This window comes from Uranotaenia lowii, chromosome 3, assembly GCF_029784155.1.
Source record: "Uranotaenia lowii strain MFRU-FL chromosome 3, ASM2978415v1, whole genome shotgun sequence".
Lineage (NCBI taxonomy): Eukaryota > Metazoa > Arthropoda > Insecta > Diptera > Culicidae > Uranotaenia > Uranotaenia lowii.
Window position 1 is genome coordinate 325,584,225 of NC_073693.1, and position 19,921 is coordinate 325,604,145.

The 19,921-nt window shown below is 35.8% G+C and overlaps 1 pseudogene; it reads left to right on the top strand.

Moving 5' to 3' along the window:
- The first annotated feature begins 338 nt into the window (after positions 1 to 338).
- Positions 339 to 17,310, top strand: LOC129754285 (alaserpin-like; annotated as a pseudogene).
- Positions 17,311 to 19,921: the final 2,611 nt, after the last annotated feature.

Here is a 19,921-nt window from a genome sequence, read left to right on the forward strand (position 1 = left end):
AAATTCTGCAATCTCACCAACCGCCAAGTGTAGACCTGTACACGATGACGACAACCGGTATTTTGACGGGCATGAAAACCGGCTATTGGCCGGGACTGAACCTCAGCTTAGGCCAAAGCATCTACGCAGCACGTCTCGACGGCGCGGCGGCGTGATAGCAGAATGCTGTTTGATGCGTCATCACCAGCGGCATCCTCCCGCAGCCTGCCACAGATGATGGCAGAGATGTCACCACACCGGTTTTTTTTTCTTGCTTCTTCTCTGAGACTGGTGCTGGTCAATGTCGATCCTGCCACCTCTATCTCGCAGCAGATTCTCTATCGATAGTTTAAGCTCGTCGGTCGTCGTGATCGGTTGTTAATTATTCCGGCAGTCCGTTAGAATCTCCCGATTCAGTGTGAACATTGCAGGTCGTGTGGTGGGACATAGGAGCACGTTAAGGGGACCTTCTTCGGTCGATAGGCGCTGAAAATCTCTATTTGCGGTGCTGGTTAGTAAAAAGCAGCGAGTCAAGGCTGAGCCAGCAATTTCAAACAACCGTACTCGCGTGGACGCCATTTATTGCGGATTGGTGTAAATCTACGTCCAATTCCAGTTTTCAAGGGATACGTTGAACAATTTTAACGTTTTAGCATGGGGAAGCGTAAGCTTTCTATCTTACAAGGTAATTTTTTGATTCTGTGATTCACGTTTTGAACTACACTAACATTCAACTGTACAAGTCTATAATATAATAAGGAAATAAATTGAAGTAAACAAGTGCAATGAACAAATCAAATTCATCATTGGTTGGATTAACTCGTAAGATGAAATTTAAAAATTGGACCAACGCGAAAAACGGTTAATTGTATTTCACCCACCTTGGATTTTTTTCAAACTCAAAATTTTGCATATCATTCCTAAAATCTTTTTGAAATCATCCTCCAAATGACAAACCAGACTCTGTTTCTTTGACGATCGTCTAATATATTCTCTGTTGTCGTAAAGCAGCACCAAATTCATGTTTGTTCAACCAAAACCGGTTGGGTCACTGAACGTATCAATTCGCTTAAAACCAACGAATTAGGATTGAAGAAGATCGTTCGGTTTTGTCACATGATAATAAAAAGACTAGCTCGTCAAAGCGAGATTCCGATGAAAAATACCAGAACTTAGTTTGAGGAATATTTTTGTAAATATTCATCAGATTCGCAATCCAGTTTGAGAACCAAAAGTTAGTTTAGTTGAGTTTACGATTGAATCATATTACCAAACCTACCCCATTCTGTGATACTTTCGTGCAGGTGTTCGAAGCTGCTGATGTTAGAATATTTATTAGAGCAGAAAGCTCGAATGAGAAACTTTTATGTTATCGGAACATAATTGCGACCTGACCCTTCCTAAGGATGTGATCAATCAATACCCCTTTCGAAGGTGGGAGGATCTTTTGGTGCACTAAAACAGTGTGCGAAATAAGAATAGTACCACTATGTGTTTTGCATGTTAAAGTATGAATAAATGTAAATCATCAAAATTTACTTCTACAATTGGTTTTGAATTGTTTAACGGATAAATCAAGCATAAGTTTACTTTTTTTGGACGTAGCAATTTACGTTGAGAACCAAAAATATGAAAAAAGGTGCGAAATAAAAACAAAAACAAAATTATTTCTAAAACTTTGTTGTGTTTGTGAGCCTACTTGGTTGAATGATTCAACTGAATCAAAGCAATCGAAAGATTCCTTTTAATTCAACCACGGTACCGGAATCTTTCGATTGCTTTGATTCAGTTCTAAAACTTTGTAATATTATAGCTCAAATATCAAATTACTAAACACTATAGGAGCATCTCTGAAAACCCCCTTCTAAAACCTTTGAAAACCTTTGGGATTCTAGAAAACTCCATAAACTGCAGTTATCAATTCAAAAAATTAGTAGAAAATTTCAGATGTTGAAGAGAGCGAAAGAGCATTTTTTGCGAGGACAACTAATAAACGTACATCATACTTTAACCCACAAGATTTCAATATTTAGGAAAAGTAGGACAGGGGTAGAGGTGACTCTACCTTAACCTTTACAATGAAAAATAATAGGAAAAAAGGCTCTTTCGCTCTTTTCAACATCTCTAAATTTTCTCCAAACTTTACTTCATATCATTATCAATTTTCAATTTTGAAATTCTTTCTCCAAGAATATAGTTTTTTTTTTTTTTGTAGGTTTAATTTTTAATCAAAGATGATTTCATCTTATTAAATGAAACTGTATCTTTAAATTTGTTTAAATATCGGAAATTTTCACAGTGTTTTTGTAAGTTTCATGAGTTCATTAAGGGGGGGGGTAGGGTCTAACACTTTCAAAAAATTGATTTTTTTATTTTTTTATTTTCTTATTGTAAAACATTTCAAGAATGTTGTGTCAAATTTTCAAGTCAATTGAAGCAAAACTGTAGAAATTATAAGCCTTTATCTCCTCCTATCTAATACTGCAAGAAAGCAAGAGCAGAAACTTCAAACACGTTTTTCTCGAAAGCACATTTTTAAAGTCCGTGGACATCGTAATTTGAAAACTACTTATCCGATTCTTTTCAAATTTGGAACATATTTTCTACATATAAAATACCAGACCCCAACGTTCTTCGTTCAATCAGGTGCCATCTGACCAGGTATATACACGGATGCCGGAATACCTGTAGTAAATGTATAACATTGAACATGTTACACATTTTGGATTGGTTGTGTATCTGCTTGAATTGTTTGCCCAAATATAAATTCTTACATTCAAACATTATACATTCACTTCATAACAGATCACACGAACCCAAGGTGCCGGGTATGGAGTTTAAAGCTACTTACAAAATTGATATGAATCATTATACTGATCAAGGTAGGTTACAGCTAAAGGTAAGCATAGTGTGTCTTGAGGTAAGTTTGGTATAAAGGTGAGATTATTTTGTTGTATATCTATTTCATTTATTGATTATATTATATAAGAACGTTCAATCAGTTGCCAGCTGGGCAGGTATCTACACGTATGCGGAATACCCGTCGAAGATTCTTAACATTGAGAATGTTATGAATTTTATACGGTTGCGAAACTGTTTGCTCGTTCTACAAATAAGACGTACACATACACGAAATTCATTCATTACATGACAGTTCACACGAAGCCATGGTGTCGGGTATGTGCTAATTTGCATTGAAGATTAGCCGAACTTATAATCTAAAGAATGCAATTTAGTGCATACGTTGGCGAAACTGCGGTGAATCCGTGCACCCATGGTGGATTATCTACATACATACATACATACATAAAATACCAGACCCCAACGTTCTTCTTTTTTTTCGGATTTTTTCGTGAAAAATCGTAGTTTTTACTTCAAACAGCCACAAAAATTTCATAAAAAATATTTTAAGTTAAATAAAAACGTTGGGGTCCAGAAAAACATCTATTAAAAATATTTTGCTCTGATTGTTTGACTTCAGATGATTCTGTGCTGAGATACAGTGTCCACCGCAAATCCTGTTTTCTAAAAGGCACCCTTGAAAGTGCTCTGTCACCGGCTCATTTTTCAATATTTTTCTACGAAAAAATTACTAAATGTTCTTTTAACAATGCTTTGTATAATGCAAAAAATTTGAATACATTTGTTTGAACGATAGATCTAGAAAAAAATCGTGAAAATGGTGTTTTTTTTACCGTTAGACCCAACCACCCCCCCCCCCCCCCTCCCCCCTTAATTATGCCAAAATGTATGTTTTATTCGTATAGATTCTCCACCCTCTCCATTTTCCTAAGTGGGAAGGGCTCACGAGTTTTCATAGAAACCGTGTTTGTATCTAAATAACGTCACATGCCACATTTGGCTGCATTTGTATGAAGAATTATCAATTTATGCCGAACAAAATATGAAAAAAACTGGTCTCCTTTTCTACTCCCCCTGAAAAAAGATGATCGCTTTTGATTGATAAATGTTCAATTTATGCCAAAAAAGTTGTATATGAAAAGCCCCCCCTCCTTTTTCCCTTCCCATCCACCACTTCTTAAAGGTAATTGGCGTTTCTAATAATCTATTTATTCGTACACAGAACCTTTTTCATATCAAACTTTGGTTTATCAGTTCTTAAGCGATACAACAAAATTAAATGGAATCCCCTCCTTCCCACCCCACTTCTCCCTGTAAGACGGAATGATTTATAAAAATCTTAGAAACATGTATCTCGTACCCAAATATCTCACCATGCCAAATTTGATTACATTCTCTTGATTAAGGCTATGCCAACAAAATTGAATAAGGGCTCCTCCCCAAGATGTGTCAAATTCTCAAAGAACCATTTCAAGTTTGGTTTAGGATCCTCCCTACTCCCTTCCTATATCCCCAATGAAAGAATGGAGGGGTTTAAATAATCATTTAACCAAATCTCGTATCATATGCTCTCCCATGCCAATTTGGTTTCAATTTGCTTGATAAATTCTCAAGTTATGCTAGAAATTGTAAAGGAGCCCATTTTCTATCCCCCCACTGGAAGGAGGGCGTGGTACCAAATATCGACAGAAACCTTTTTTGTTCTCAATTACTCATCCATGCCAAATTTGGTTCCATTTGCTCGATTTGTTCTCCTGTCATGTTAAAAATCGTTAGTCATGACCCCTCTCCCCGTCTCATTTCCCCATTGGAAGGAAGGAGGGCTCTCAAATACTCATAAAAACATTTCTCATTCCCGAATACCCTTCCATGCCACATTTGGTTCCATTTGTTCGATAAGTTCTCCAGTTATGTAAAAAAAAGTACACCGAAAAAATTCTTCACATGAGCGCTACGTGAAAATGTACATGGATTTTTGCCACCATGAAAATCACGTGAAAACTACGTGAATTTCAGGTAGCAAACAGAGCTCGCGCAGCAAGCAGAATTCACGTAAAGTTCATGTGAGTTGTAGGTGAATTCCATATGGAGCGTACGTGTATTTGATTTCTTCTGCTACATGCATTTCACGTAGTTTTCATTAAAATATTTAATATAGGGAGTTTCTTCAAATGATTTAAATAATTTTTTTCAAGTTTGCGGGAATTTTTTTATTATCATGAATAAATGATAAACTAAACACGATCGTCACAAAACTTTAAATTTCCACTTTCAAACAAACTAAAATTCACTTCACTTAATTTTTCAACACAAACCATCGTCGCGAAAATGTCATTTGGTGTGTCCCTTTAGTGGTAACTCGGCCGTCCTGGCTGCTCCAGTTTCAATTCTGTAAAAATAACAAATGTTCTGAGAAGAAACAAACACATAACAAAGTTTTTATTACTAACAAAAATTCAGCTTCTCCATCACCCAGAATTTTTCTATCTGTCAGCAGCAACTGTTGTATCTAAGCCATATTGTGCTGTATATTTTTTCACATTGATTTTACTTCAATGAGCCATTGAGATTTACGTGAAAAACACATAGAATGCACCCGACCCAACTATAATTGGCGGATCACTGGATTTCACGTAAATCGGATTTGTTTTTGTTTTGGAAACAAACGGCTATGTGAATTTCACGTAAATATCAAGTGATTTTTTATTAGCTTCTAAGTGCTTCACGTAAATCGAGCATAAATTCACGTAATGAGCGCCTACGTGAAAATATAGGTGAATTTAACGTTTCCTTTTCGGCTGAGTGTATGGAGTGTATCTCCCTATCACGGAAAATAAAAAAAGGTAAAATTTACCTTTTCGCGAGGTGAATTTTTTCCACCCCTCTTTCGAGGTATATTTTACCTTTTTTTGATTCACCTAGCAAAAAGGTAAATTTTACCTTTTTTCAATTTACCTAGCAAAAAGGTAAATTTTACCTTTTTCGCATTCACCTAGCAAAATAGTAAATAATACCGTTTTCCCATTTACTGATTTAAAAGGTAAATGCTGGTTGGTTTGATTGTTTTCTTCAATAAGAATTAAAAAAATACAAAATTCTTTCAAAAATGATATTTATTGCAGATAAATAGGGACTGGTAGGGACTTTTTTCCAACCTCGATTCAGGTAAATTTTACCTCACTGTGAGGTGAGTTTCACCTCGAAGAGGTAGAAGTTACCTTTTTGGCTTTCACGAGCGTTCACCTTTGCTAACTCGGTAAATTTTACCTTTTTATTATTTTCCGTGTATTGGAAGGAGAAATGGGTGCCAAATATTCATTGAAACATTTCTCGTACCCTAATACCGTCCCATGTCAAATGCGGTTCCATTTGCTCGATTTGTTCTTCAGTTAAGTAAAAATTAGTAAGAAAGGCCTCCTCTCTGCCTCCTATCTCCCTACCGGAAAGAATGGAGATTTTTTCAACGTCAAATTTTCATATCAAGAAAAGAATTTACCGTAACTGCGGGTTATTCCGTGCAGCACATAATTCCGTGCATTTTCCTGAAAAAATGTTTTTTTACTATGCGAAAAATTATTTATATCCAACATTATTTTATGCTATCGTGAAGACATTGAACTTACGCACAATGCTGTCAAATATCTACAACTTCACACAGCCCAAGAAAAATTAAAACGGCAGCACTCTTCGGTTGAAACGTCACTTTTTGGTGTTGCAAAGCGTTAATGCAAAGTTGAGTACGCAATAATTTAACGATTTTTGTGTGAAAAAAGAGTCTTTCGTGGAAATTCGTTTTCCTGGAGGTAAATATACGTTGTTTTAAGCATTATTGATAATTCTTACCCAAATTTTTCCTTCGCTGGTTTATTTATTTCTAGTTTTCCCGTGAGCTGAATTAGGAGCTCCAAAGCAGGCGTTGTTTATATTTGCGGAAGGAGGATGAACTGTAAGAAAACTGAAAACTCTCCTCTTGCTTACGTAATTTGTGAATGACCCCTTAAATCATTTTTGAATGATCCCTTATGAAAGTAATATCGTATTCGTTTTCACCACCCGAAAGTGTTGCACGCACCGTCCACGCCGAAAACAAGCATGAATCGAGTTTTGCCCTCACCTTTGTTGGTGTGCGTGAAATCGGCAGTGTTAACAGAAAATACTAAGCTGTCAAAAATCCATTACAGCTGATATTTGTTTTCCACCAAACGAAAACGAATTCTCTATAAATCTACCAGAATACTGATAGAATTTATATTGACATAAAAATTTAATTTTGAAAAACACGTCCAAAATTTTCAAAATTCTGTGAAATCTGTGAAAATTTATAAAATGCTGTGTTCTGTGACACAGATTTTGTGGTGAAAATTTGCTCGAAATCATAGATTTATCTGTGATTTCGCCAATTTTGATGACAAGCATTTTGTTTTAACAATATTCAGCAGAATTAGTCAAATTAATTTAAAACTTCCATTTTATTATCAATCACTTTGAATATTTAAAAAAATGGACATCACATTTTTTTTTTTGCTTTTTTTTAAATATTCTTTAAGAAAAAAGTTTTTGCTTTAATTTTATTTTGTGCTTATTATTCCTTATGCTCAACTCCACATTCCAAAAGGTTTTGATTAATAACACAAGGCCACAAAACTCACATTTTTCCGAGGTGCAAAGAGCTTTTGAGCTAACTTTCATTAAATTGGGTGCCCTGAGTCCTAATATTCAATTAGTTTTCTTTCAATTAGCCTTTGTTTTTAGAAAAAAAACTTGAAAAAAAAATTTAAAATCATTTAATAAAATTTGGAGTTTTATTGACAAAACTTTGAAACATCAGAAAAATTTTAAAATAATGGTTATCATTTTATTTTCAATTTTTCCAAAAGACCGCAAGTAATTTTGACTTCTGCAAAAAATGTTTGAAAGTTTTCTGTTTGTTTTCTTTTCCCCATGCTCATAAATACGGGAATTTAAATGATTTTTTTAGAAGTTTCAACCAAAATTGAATTTTTAATATTTTTAAAAGCAAAACTTAAAACATTTTAAAGGCTTCAACAAATAGGTTTAGATAAATAAAACCCATTTTCAATACTGGTTTCTTTCCAATTTTTAAAAACTGCAGAATTCAACTTTTTTAGATCATTCATCATCATCATGACCAAAATATTTTCCTTAATTAAATAAAGTATAACAAACAAATCCAGATTCAATATTCTCCTTTCGTGAAGATTATAAAAAATATAGATAAAAACCAGTCTGAAGTCTGAAGATGCAATTTTCACTTTTGTTTTACAGTTTTCCACATTTTACATAGGAGGAAGATGGCTCGTCGGCAGAAGACTCTCATTAGCATGTTTCACTTATTTCTAACATCTAAGCTTGGAAAGTACAAGGATACGCTAAAATCAACCCCCTGGCAACTTGACAGTTCTGGCGAGTTTCGTGTGCCTGATTCAAAATCGCAGATGTCGCATGTGTACCGCTTGTTTACGTACTTTTCGAGCCATGCGTATGGAAAGGGCCCATCATCAAATGTGGTGCGAATCAGGCAAATTCATAACTTTCGAATGAATGAAGAAAAGATTCAACCGAAATTATTATACACATTCAATAATCTACCTATTCATTTATTGTATAGTAACAGTTTTTCCATAAAACAAGAAATGTTCTGCTATAATGTGAAAGTTTTGCTATTCTAAAATTTTCATATGTATCACAGTTTATGAAAATCACTTGATGATTGTTGTGGTAATGTTTTGTTTTACATTTATTGTGTACGATTGTCCACAATAGTTTCGGTGGAAGGGATACTTGTTCCGAAAAACTGCCGATTATCAGTGGATTATTTTGATCAGTCCAGAAGTTTTAGACCTAATAAATGACACAAAGATTTACGTCTGTGTGTCGTTTGCATCGACTTAACTTTTGAAAACAGATCGTTTTTACATAACTGAGCTAAACATTTTCAAATTCGAATCATTTTTTCATTTGTTGAATCAATTGAAAGAGAATATATTTCAATATGCGTCCTTTCGACATATTAAGTCGCTTGATTTTCGATTTGACAGAACCAGAGAACCAGAAAAAACTGGCACACGCGATTTGTATGGGAAACGTCAAGTTGCCAGGGGGTTGGCTAAAATGACAAGATGCACGGCGATTGCAACTGCAGGTTTCCCCTCACCTTCAATGATTAGTATTTAGCAGCTAGTTTATATTTAATCAGTCTGTTATCAGAAGAGCTTTTGTATACTGTTATTAGCAACTGAACAACGCATCATCAAAATGGTTTTTAATCTAGTTGTTTAGTTTTTCCAGAGACGTTCCAGTCAAAGGCTGAAAGCCGCTATTATAAAGACAAAAAAATAGTTTTTATGTTAGAAATTTAAATTTAATCTCAATCCTTATAAAAATAAAATTTACTATGACTGGGTTAGTGACAAACGCGCTCAACTAAGCTCCAGAAGACGTTTCTTTTTTATCAGGCAAACTTAAATGCTTTCATCTTCCAGCTTACACCGGTTAATGAGAATGACTGGGGAATTCCACCCGTTAGCTAAAAAAACCGGTAAGACAACCTGCTCGTAGCAAGATATGTCTTGTTTTGATTTTTTCAGACTCTTGCCGGCTCTCGATCGCTCTTTTATTTTTTTTTTTACCCTTATGTTGTGAAACTGTCATCAATAATTTTTTTTAACAAAATCCTAATAATTCTTTTTTGTATTCTTTATGACGTACAATTTGAAATTTCTTTTTCCAGATCTTCTTCTTCTTTTGACGATATGGCCAATGAATGTTCAATTGCAATCAATAGAGGCACAAAATTTCCGAATTTTTGATCAGTACTGTTCCCCGGTGGCCAGAAACAGTAAGTAGAAGAGCACAAAGATAAAATTTCACCCAATTCAACGATTATTTACAGCTCAAAATGCCATATCCGTTTTCTCGAAGCTATGCCGATCCAGTCAGATTGGCCAGTGTTGTCACGAGGTGGGAAACCAGATCGTATCGAATCCAGAGGTTCCACTTTGCCTCGTCGATTCGCAGTACCAATTTTGTCCGGACTTGAAGACCAGAGGTTCCTTCAGTGACAGCAAAGATGTCATTCATTTCCCAAAAGAAACGGATCCTACGAACGTGGCCGAGATTGTGTTCTCGACCAATCCGAAAAATAATCTCCATATTCCGATTGCCAGTCAGCCAAGTCAGATAAATAGGCAACCTTCGGCTCCTTTGGGCCAAGAAAATCGTCAACAGCTAATGCAGCAGCAAGTTGTTCCCGCGTCTCCAAATCGAGAAAGACCACTTCCGCTACAGAGCGCTGCTCCACTGCCACAGAAACAGCAAAATTTGGCTCCTCAACAGTCCAACTATGAAGATTATGAGGAAGAGAGGCCGGTTCTGTTTAAAGATACCCGGGGCTACCAAGCGATGGACTTTGCACTGAACTTATTCAAGGTAAGAACATTTCTAAAAATATCTTGTGAAATCTCATATAAAACACTCTTTCGAAATTTCAAGAAGTTCAAAACGATTTCCAAAATTCTTGTTTCAATGACAAAAATGACAAAAATGACAAAAATGACAAAAATGACAAAAATGACAAAAATGACAAAAATGACAAAAATGACAAAAATGACAAAAATGACAAAAATGACAAAAATGACAAAAATGACAAAAATGACAAAAATGACAAAAATGACAAAAATGACAAAAATGACAAAAATGACAAAAATGACAAAAATGACAAAAATGACAAAAATGACAAAAATGACAAAAATGACAAAAATGACAAAAATGACAAAAATGACAAAAATGACAAAAATGACAAAAATGACAAAAATGACAAAAATGACAAAAATGACAAAAATGACAAAAATGACAAAAATGACAAAAATGACAAAAATGACAAAAATGACAAAAATGACACAAATGACAAAAATGACAAAAATGACAAAAATGACAAAAATGACAAAAATGACAAAAATGACAAAAATGACAAAAATGACAAAAATGACAAAAATGACAAAAATGACAAAAATGACAAAAATGACAAAAATGACAAAAATGACAAAAATGACAAAAATGACAAAAATGACAAAAATGACAAAAATGACAAAAATGACAAAAATGACAAAAATGACAAAAATGACAAAAATGACAAAAATGACAAAAATGACAAAAATTACAAAAATTACAAAAATTACAAAAATTACAAAAATTACAAAAATTACAAAAATTACAAAAATGACAAAAATGACAAAAATGACAAAAATGACAAAAATGACAAAAATGACAAAAATGACAAAAATGACAAAAATGACAAAAATGACAAAAATGACAAAAATGACAAAAATGACAAAAATGACAAAAATGACAAAAATGACAAAAATGACAAAAATGACAAAAATGACAAAAATGACAAAAATGACAAAAATGACAAAAATGACAAAAATGACAAAAATGACAAAAATGACAAAAATGACAAAAATGACAAAAATGACAAAAATGACAAAAATGACAAAAATGACAAAAATGGCAAAAATGGCAAAAATGATAAAAATGACAAAAATGACAAAAATGACAAAAATGACACAAATGACAAAAATGACAAAAATGACAAAAATGACAAAAATGACAAAAATTACAAAAGTTACAAAAATTACAAAAATTACAAAAGTTACAAAAATTACAAAAATTACAAAAATGACAAAAACAATATATATGATGATTGTTGAAATATAAACACGAAATCTTAGTTTTTATTTGATTTTTTAAAGATATTGTAAGCTCAACTCTTTGTTGCGTAGAGCTTAATAAGTTTTTTAGAGTAAGGTTGCAATAATTTTTAAGCACCTATCAGAGCCGGACAAATCCGAGCAGTTTTATATAAAAACCTGGCAAAATCCGGGCATTTGATTTCATTATTGACAACCATAAAACAGTGATAATTTTTTCACAACTCAGAAATTGCTCAAAAAATATCTAGAAAAAAATATGAATACCCTTTCATGATGATTGTTATAGAACTTATTCAAAAAATTGCATCACAATTTGTTATTTTTTGTTTGATTTGCCAAACAAAAAGTGAGTGAATCCGGGCAAAATCCGGCCATTTTTTAATAAAATATGGGCAACCGGGCCTGGCCGGACTGTTCCCAAATTTTCTTTTAAATATCTGGACGAACCCAGATTATTTATTCGTTATTCGTTTATTGGCTTGTGAATACAAATTCCTAGGAAATTGTTCAACTAAGTATACAAAATAATAATTGAAATTCTTTCAAACATACGGAAATATAGAAAGTGTATCTTTTTGAATCTCCACAGTAAGATTGGTTTAGAGTTTTGATTGCACTATAGGTGATTTTTTTATTACACGACGTATTTGCTCCAGGGGTCTTTAGATCTTCCAGAAAATTGAAAATTTAGTTCATTTTCACGACTTGAAAACATGTATTTTTTCAAATTTCTAAAATTTATATTTTTCCCATAAATACCATATTTCAAAGCTACAAAACTATGTTATTTTTCATCGGAAATCATAAAATAGCACATCAAAACGCTGATTTGTATCAGCTTTTTAAGTAGAATATTCAAAAATATTGTAGTATTTGCCTTTAAAATAAAAGTGGTAAAGAAGCTTTAAATGATGTCTAAAAGTACCGTCGGTTTCACCGAATGTTCACAAAAAATACCAACTTATGGTGCAACTTTCATCTGAAGACAACAAAGTGGGCCAAGATTCATTTATTGTCTTAAGAAATAATGACAATGAATGTCTTTTTTTGCATCGAAAACAAACAATCCACAGTGGTCCAAAAATGAAATTTAGCGGGAAACAATTATTTGTGTCTTTCCCTTAAGTTGGATGCATTTGAAGTCTTAGACGAACTTTAACAACAACTAAAGGCGGTCATTTTGAATTAAATAATTTTAGGGTGGTTCATAGATTTTCTGAAACATGAAGAATATTTTCCAACTTTGATAAGATAGAGGCATGCTTCCGAAAATCAATCATTTTCACTGAGCCATGCTTGACTTCATTCAGAGCCAAAAAATCAAAGCAGTCAAATTTTCCTTCTTCAACCAAATCATACAAACAATCATGCATGACAACGACGCTTCTGTATTTGAAACACTTTTGCGATACATGATGAGGTAAAAAAGGACGCAGACTATCAGCAACGAACGTCTGGATGCTGATTTCCTTCCCCTAACGACTTTCAACCTTTAGGATCATAACTGATATGTATCAGTTCTGAGCGATCTATGTAGGCTATCAGATGATTTTTTATTTTCCGTTTTGCCTAGAAGGACAAAATCATGACTAGGTAACCGCAATGAACTGTCCAGCATGTGCTACAGCTTTTTTTGAACATGTGGTCCTGGTATTTATTCAGATTTTTCCTTTTGAAACATTAATGATCGTCTATCAATAACGAGCATTATCAACAATGATGCGAGGATAGACGTTCGGGAATGATTGAGGGAGCGACGTTCAAAATGTATCACCAAGTATGTCGATCACCGTCGATTAGCCACGTGACGAATAGCAACGGTAGCCTCCGGTGGGGCATGGTATATCTTCTTGTATCAAGTTAGTGTTGATTTTCGACATATATTCAATGGGTACTTTTACCACGTGCGTATCACAGCACTCGGAGGTAGCATCATTCTAGCTAGAAACCATTCCTGATTGCTTTTCTTGAGCGATTTTCCGACCACTGGATAGAGGTACTACTGTCAATTTGTTTTCATAAGGTTAGGGTGGTACGACAAAAACAGTTTTTTCGTTTTATCTTTTCAGGGTGATATTTTACCAAAAATATTCGTCAGGCAAGATTTTAGATTATCACCATGCGCTTTTTTTTTATAGAAAAAGGAATACCAAAATTTGTTTTTGTTTTGAAGTTATTATGCAATTAGTGTTGAAAAATGACTATTTTTGTGCTGCGATAACTCCAAATTGATTCCAAATTACAGTCTAAACAATATAAAAAATCTGGAGGTATGTTTTCTATTTAAAGCGTTGAATCGTTGTTTGAAGGATCGCTGGAATCTCTAGAAAAATAGGTAGAATTTGTATCAGTATTCTTCAAGAACTCAGAAACTACTAGACCGATTTATATGATATTTTAAATGAACTGGTTTTTCGTGTGAACAAATATTACAGTGAAGTTTCGATTCTCTGCCTTATAGAGGAGGGAGAGCTCATATTTACTAGAACTTAAAAAAATTATCTAAACATAATTTTTTTCAAATGCCCTTAAAAAAAACAATGATCGAAACATTTTCGTATCACTCATTTCTTTTGATTATGGATGTATTCATCAAATACATTGTAGAAGAAATGAAAATGAAATCCGAAAGGGTGCACAAAATCTATTTCAATGTTCATTTTCGGAGTACCAGAAACTACCTTTTTGAATGATCCATCAGAATCTTTTAAATCTTTTACTCTCTAGAACCCAATTATTTTTCACTTAAAATTTACAGAACTTTTTTTGTGTGGTTACAACCAACCTTTGTTCTACAAAAAACCATATTTGAGTGTAGTATAGCAAAGTAGGCCTTGGAGTTACGATCTCAAGACACGTTTCTTACTGCGTTCATTCTCTGACTGTCTGCTCTAAAAGCGGCGCATTCGAACCGCTTCGGTCATTCCTTCGGCGTAAAAAAAAACTCCGAGCACTACGTCGCCTCCCTAATGATCACCCCCAAAAACTTTTCGCCTTGGAGAGTACAAAGCTGCACGATCTGCCGCTAAGGCTGCCGTCAGAACCGCAAAAAGAAACAATTGGAGGGATTTTGTGGAGGAAATCAAACCTGAAACTCCATCCGCCAAAGTTTGGGATACAATCAAACGTCGAACGGCTCCAATCGCACCAGCCGTTTTCATCTGCTGTTGGGTCAACAATACTCTAACAACTCTGCATTGCTCGCTGAATCCTTCTGCACACACTTCTCCTCCGTCTCTTCTACGAACCCAAATCCTAGCAACGAAAACGCTATCGACTTTGGTACTGGTTTAAACATCGATTACAACTCCGATTTTACCTTACAAGAACTCGACATCGCCCTTAGCAAGGTCAAAGGACGTTCCGCTGACGTCAAGACGAGATTGGTTATCCCCTTTTGAAACACCTCCCACTGATCGGCAAGATTCTTAATCATACCAATTTCTAAACCCCATCAAGACCTTCACCTCATCAACAGCTACCGTCCTATCACCCTCTGGGATTGTGCAGGAAAGATTATTGTCGAAAGAAAACGGTCGATCGTGTCGTATGCGGCTTTGAAGTCGATGAATAGATGGTGCGTGGGGACTTGGTGTTCCCGGCATTTTTGCAGGATTTGCCGTAATGTGAATATCTGGTCCGTCGTTGACCGTCCCTCCATGAAACCGGCCTGATGACTTCCCCCACTTATAATGGGCAATAAAGTTATCCCCATTGTTCACGCATTCCGCATTCTAGGAGTCTTGGTGGATGATAAACTCAAATTCATCAACCATGCAAATCAAGTTCGGAAATCAGCTTCACCCAAACTCAACATCCTTAAAAAGTTATGTAGCGCCGGGGCGCCGGCTCCGCTCTTCACTGTTCCGATTCCTTCATGGATGGCTGGACCTATTCACGGACTGGACCTATTTAGTCGCGGTGGAGACCGAATTAACGAAAAACTGGAGCCAATATACAACCAAGCAGTTCGCATCATCGGCGGCGCGTTCCGGAGCAGCCCAATAGTTTCTATCATGGCAGAAAGTGGACAGATTCCTTTTGACACCGTCATCGCAAAGAAGCTTTCCAGCAAAACGATCCGCTGGTTATCCTTCAACCGAAACTCCGAAGTACCTATGGTCCAGCGTACCGAAAACTACCTACAAAAGTATCAATCATCTATCCCTGAAATGTCAAACCCGCACATCCACCAGAATCAGCCAGTTTCATGTTTTAAATTTTCTTACCGTTATTACAAAGAAAGTGATGGTAAAAGTTTAATCAATAATTCTAAATTTTGGAATATGTGTGGGGGAGAGTTTGTATGAAAAATAATAGTTGGAAACGAAAACAGATAGTCTTTTATAGAAGTACAGTGTTGAAAATTCAATCATTAGTGTAGAATAAATAATCATATAACTCACTATAGAGAATTCATAATACTACAATTATTTCATTATATGACTTGATCTTCTAGCTCTAGAAAATTTAAAATCTATAATGATAATTAAAACTTTTGCTAGCTTTGTAAGTGACTCACTTAAACGTTTTCTAATGCTTCTTCCATTCAGTCCGTAGATCGTCCGGCATACGGAGACTCGGTCATAAGTCCCATCCTACCGCAAACAATTGCTAGCCAACTTGGTTGACGTTGCCAGTCCATTAGCTGCCAATGAGCTCCAAAGAGCCGTTCGAGTCCACCCGGATGAGCTGGGCGAACTAGGCAGACGTCTACGGAGAAACTCGGGATCAGCAAATACGATCGAAATGGGAGCTGTCAGCATTGTGGCCCAGGACCTGCACCTCAACAAAACATTCGAACAGGTGTCACAGCAGCGTAACTTTGAACTGCTGCGGGTAGATTTCAGCAAGAGTAATTCGGCAGCACGCAAGATCAACAACTGGGTCTCGGAACGGACCCATCGGTTCATCAACGAGATCGTTAGTCCAAGTAAGACTCAATTAAGACGGTAAAGATGGTTTCATGATATTAATATTCTTTTCTCTTTACAGATGATCTGAACCCCTATACTCGTCTCATTTTGGCCAACTCGATTTTCTTCAAGGGCAAATGGAAGTACAGCTTCATCCAAACCGACACTGGAAACTTTGACGTTTCCCCTGGAAACTCCCGGCAGGTCAATATGATGTTCCAGCTTAACAAACTGCGCACAGGCACGATCGATTTAGGACGCAACAATGGTTTCGATTGGGTTGAGCTTCCTTACGAGGGTGATCAACTGGCCATGTTGATCATGATGCCAACCCAGCGACATCGGCTAGAAGCTTCTCTGCAACAGCTACGTTCCGAGGATCTGGCCAAAATCATTGCCGAAATGAACAAATCCTACATCAACACCAAGGTGCACCTCTACCTTCCTCGATTCACACTCACCGATACTGTTTCGCTGATTCCAGCTTTAGAAAACTTGGGTGTCTCATCGATCTTTCGGGATAACGACTCGCTGCAGTATCTCAGCAAAGAGAAAACGATAGTTTCGGATGTGACCCAGCGGTCTTATCTCAGCGTTGACGAGCTGGGAACGAAAGCCACTTCTGTAGCTTCTTTGTCGATTGTGACACTCAGCTTGACGCCACAGTTCCGGGACGTGATGTTCCGGGTAGATCAACCCTTCCTGGCCATGATCGTCGACAAAAACGAGCGGTATCCGTTCTTCGTTGCACAGATTTACGAACCGAAGGAATAGTGCGGTGGTGCTAAGCTTGATGGAATGCAATAAAACTATAATACTCAGTTGGTTTTAATTTTTAGGCATAAAAAGTGATGACAGTTTCAATTTTTGATCCCTATGGTTTCAAACCAGATCAAATACAGTTCATACGCTCCGAAAAGGGTTAGGCTTTATTGCAGCTCCTTATCCAAACATATGGGAAAATTGTGTATTGTGTATTTTTTTTAACAAACCATTCAACAGAAACTAAAAAACCTAAAGATCTGTTCTAATTTATTTTCAAACAAAATCTGTCATTGTCAGTATTTTGTAGATTGTTTACTAAAACGGTTCTTCAGTTTACGTTTGGTGAAATAAAGTAAATCCCAGTAGATGGCATGTTTAGTACACTGAGTCGATTTGGGCTCATTTTCGAATTTCTCAAACCCTGGGGTGTAGTAAATTTGAACTTTTATAGGTTTGTATGGGGAAATGGATTATTTTATTCTTCTGGAAAACCAACATCATTTTTTTTTCTTCTTTGGAACCGAGTCTGCTAAAGATTTTGGTTCCAGTTTATGAAGTCTTTAAAAGAAAATTTTACGCTGAACAACTTTGGCCAAGACCTTAAATTGAAGGGAGTTGTGTCTTTTGGCGTTAAAAAACAATCAATACAACGGACATCACTGCCGGTGCCTAGTAAAGTATTGCTTGAAAAGAAGTCATGCAATACCTCACTAGGTACCAGCAGTGATGTAGAATTGATTGTATTTGGATGCATTTTTACGACAATATCGACTTAAATATTAAACATTGTTCATAAACGACCCTTTTGCCTGTCTATTATATTGAAATTAAAAAAAAGAAATGGATAAAACGTCGAAAGGAACATGCGTGTATACATTTTCGTCTGGTTTGGATGCATAATAACTAAATTATTGAAAAAAAAAAACAAAAACATTTAAAGGTAACGTTCATTCTCTTTTCGTGAGAAACAAAATTTTAAATCAGGAATCGATTGTCCGTCCTGTAAAACTCTTGTGTTTGAATTTTAGCCTCGATCCGATGCAAAGCAACACAATAATTGCAAAAACATTGAAAAATTAACACGGACGATCCCTTTTTCTAACGTCTGATTCGAAATTTCAATTCAGAAATCAATTGTCCGTGTTGTATAAATCCCGTTTATGAAGTTTTTCCTTGACACTTACATAAAAAAGCAATTAAAGCAAAACAATTGAACAGTTTATATTGACGACCCCTTTTTCTATCGCCTCAACAAAGTTTAAAATTACGAATCATTTTTTCGTCATTTAAAATCTTCGTGCTTTTATTTTCGTCTCGATCCTAAGCATAATAACGTCAATACAGTACGGTTTTTTTACACAGCTTTTTCAACGCGGTTTTCGGGAATTAAAGCGGGTTTTCACGCGGTTTTCACAATTTACGTGGAATTTGAGAGAAAATATACCTATGCAAAGGAAAACACTTAAATTTTTTTGAAACTGGAAGATGTCTCATGTCTCATATCCCATGTCTCATGTCTCATGTCTCATGTCTCATGACTCATATTTCAAGTCTCATGTCTCATGTCTCATGTCTCATGTCTAAGGTCTCATGACTCATGACTCATGTCTCATGTCTCATGTCTCATGTCTCATGTCTCATGTCTCATGTCTCATGTCTCATGTCTCATGTCTCATGTCTCATGTCTCATGTCTCATGTCTCATGTCTCATGTCTCATGTCTCATGTCTCATGTCTCATGTCTCATGTCTCATGTCTCATGTCTCATGTCTCATGTCTCATGTCTCATGTCTCATGTCTCATGTATCATGTCTCATGTCTCATGTCTCATGTCTCATGTCTCATGTCTCATGTCTCATGTCTCATGTCTCATGCCTCATGTCTCATGTCTCATGTCTCATGTCTCATGTCTCATATCTCATGCCTCATGTCTCATGTCTCATGTCTCATGTCTCATGTCTCATGTCTCATGTCTCATGTCTCATGTCTCATGTCTCATGTCTCATGTCTCATGTCTCATGCCTCATGTCTCATGTCTCATGTCTCATGTCTCATGTCTCATGTCTCATGTCTCATGTCTCATGTCTCATGTCTCATGTCTCATGTCTCATGTCTCATGTCTCATGTCTCATGTCTCATGTCTCATGTCTCATGTCTCATGTCTCATGTCTCATGTATCATGTCTCATGTCTCATGTCTCATGTCTCATGTCTCATGTCTCATGTCTCAAGTCTCATGTCTCATTTCTCATGTCTCATGTATCATGTCTCATGTCTCATGTCTCATGTCTCATGTCTCATGTCTCATGTCTCATGTCTCATGTCTCATGTCTCATGTCTCATGTCTCATGCCTCATGTCTCATGTCTCATGTCTCATGTCTCATGTCTCATGTCTCATATCTCATGCCTCATGTCTCATGTCTCATGTCTCATGTCTCATGTCTCATGTCTCATGTCTCATGTCTCATGTCTCATGTCTCATGTCTCATGTATCATGTCTCATGTCTCATATTTCATGTCTCATGTCTCATGTCTCATGTCTCATGTCTCATGTCTCATGTCTCATGTCTCAAGTCTCATGTCTCATTTCTCATGTCTCATGTCTCAGGTCTCATGTCTCATGCCTCATGTCTCATGTCTCATGTCTCATGTTTCATGTCTCATGTCT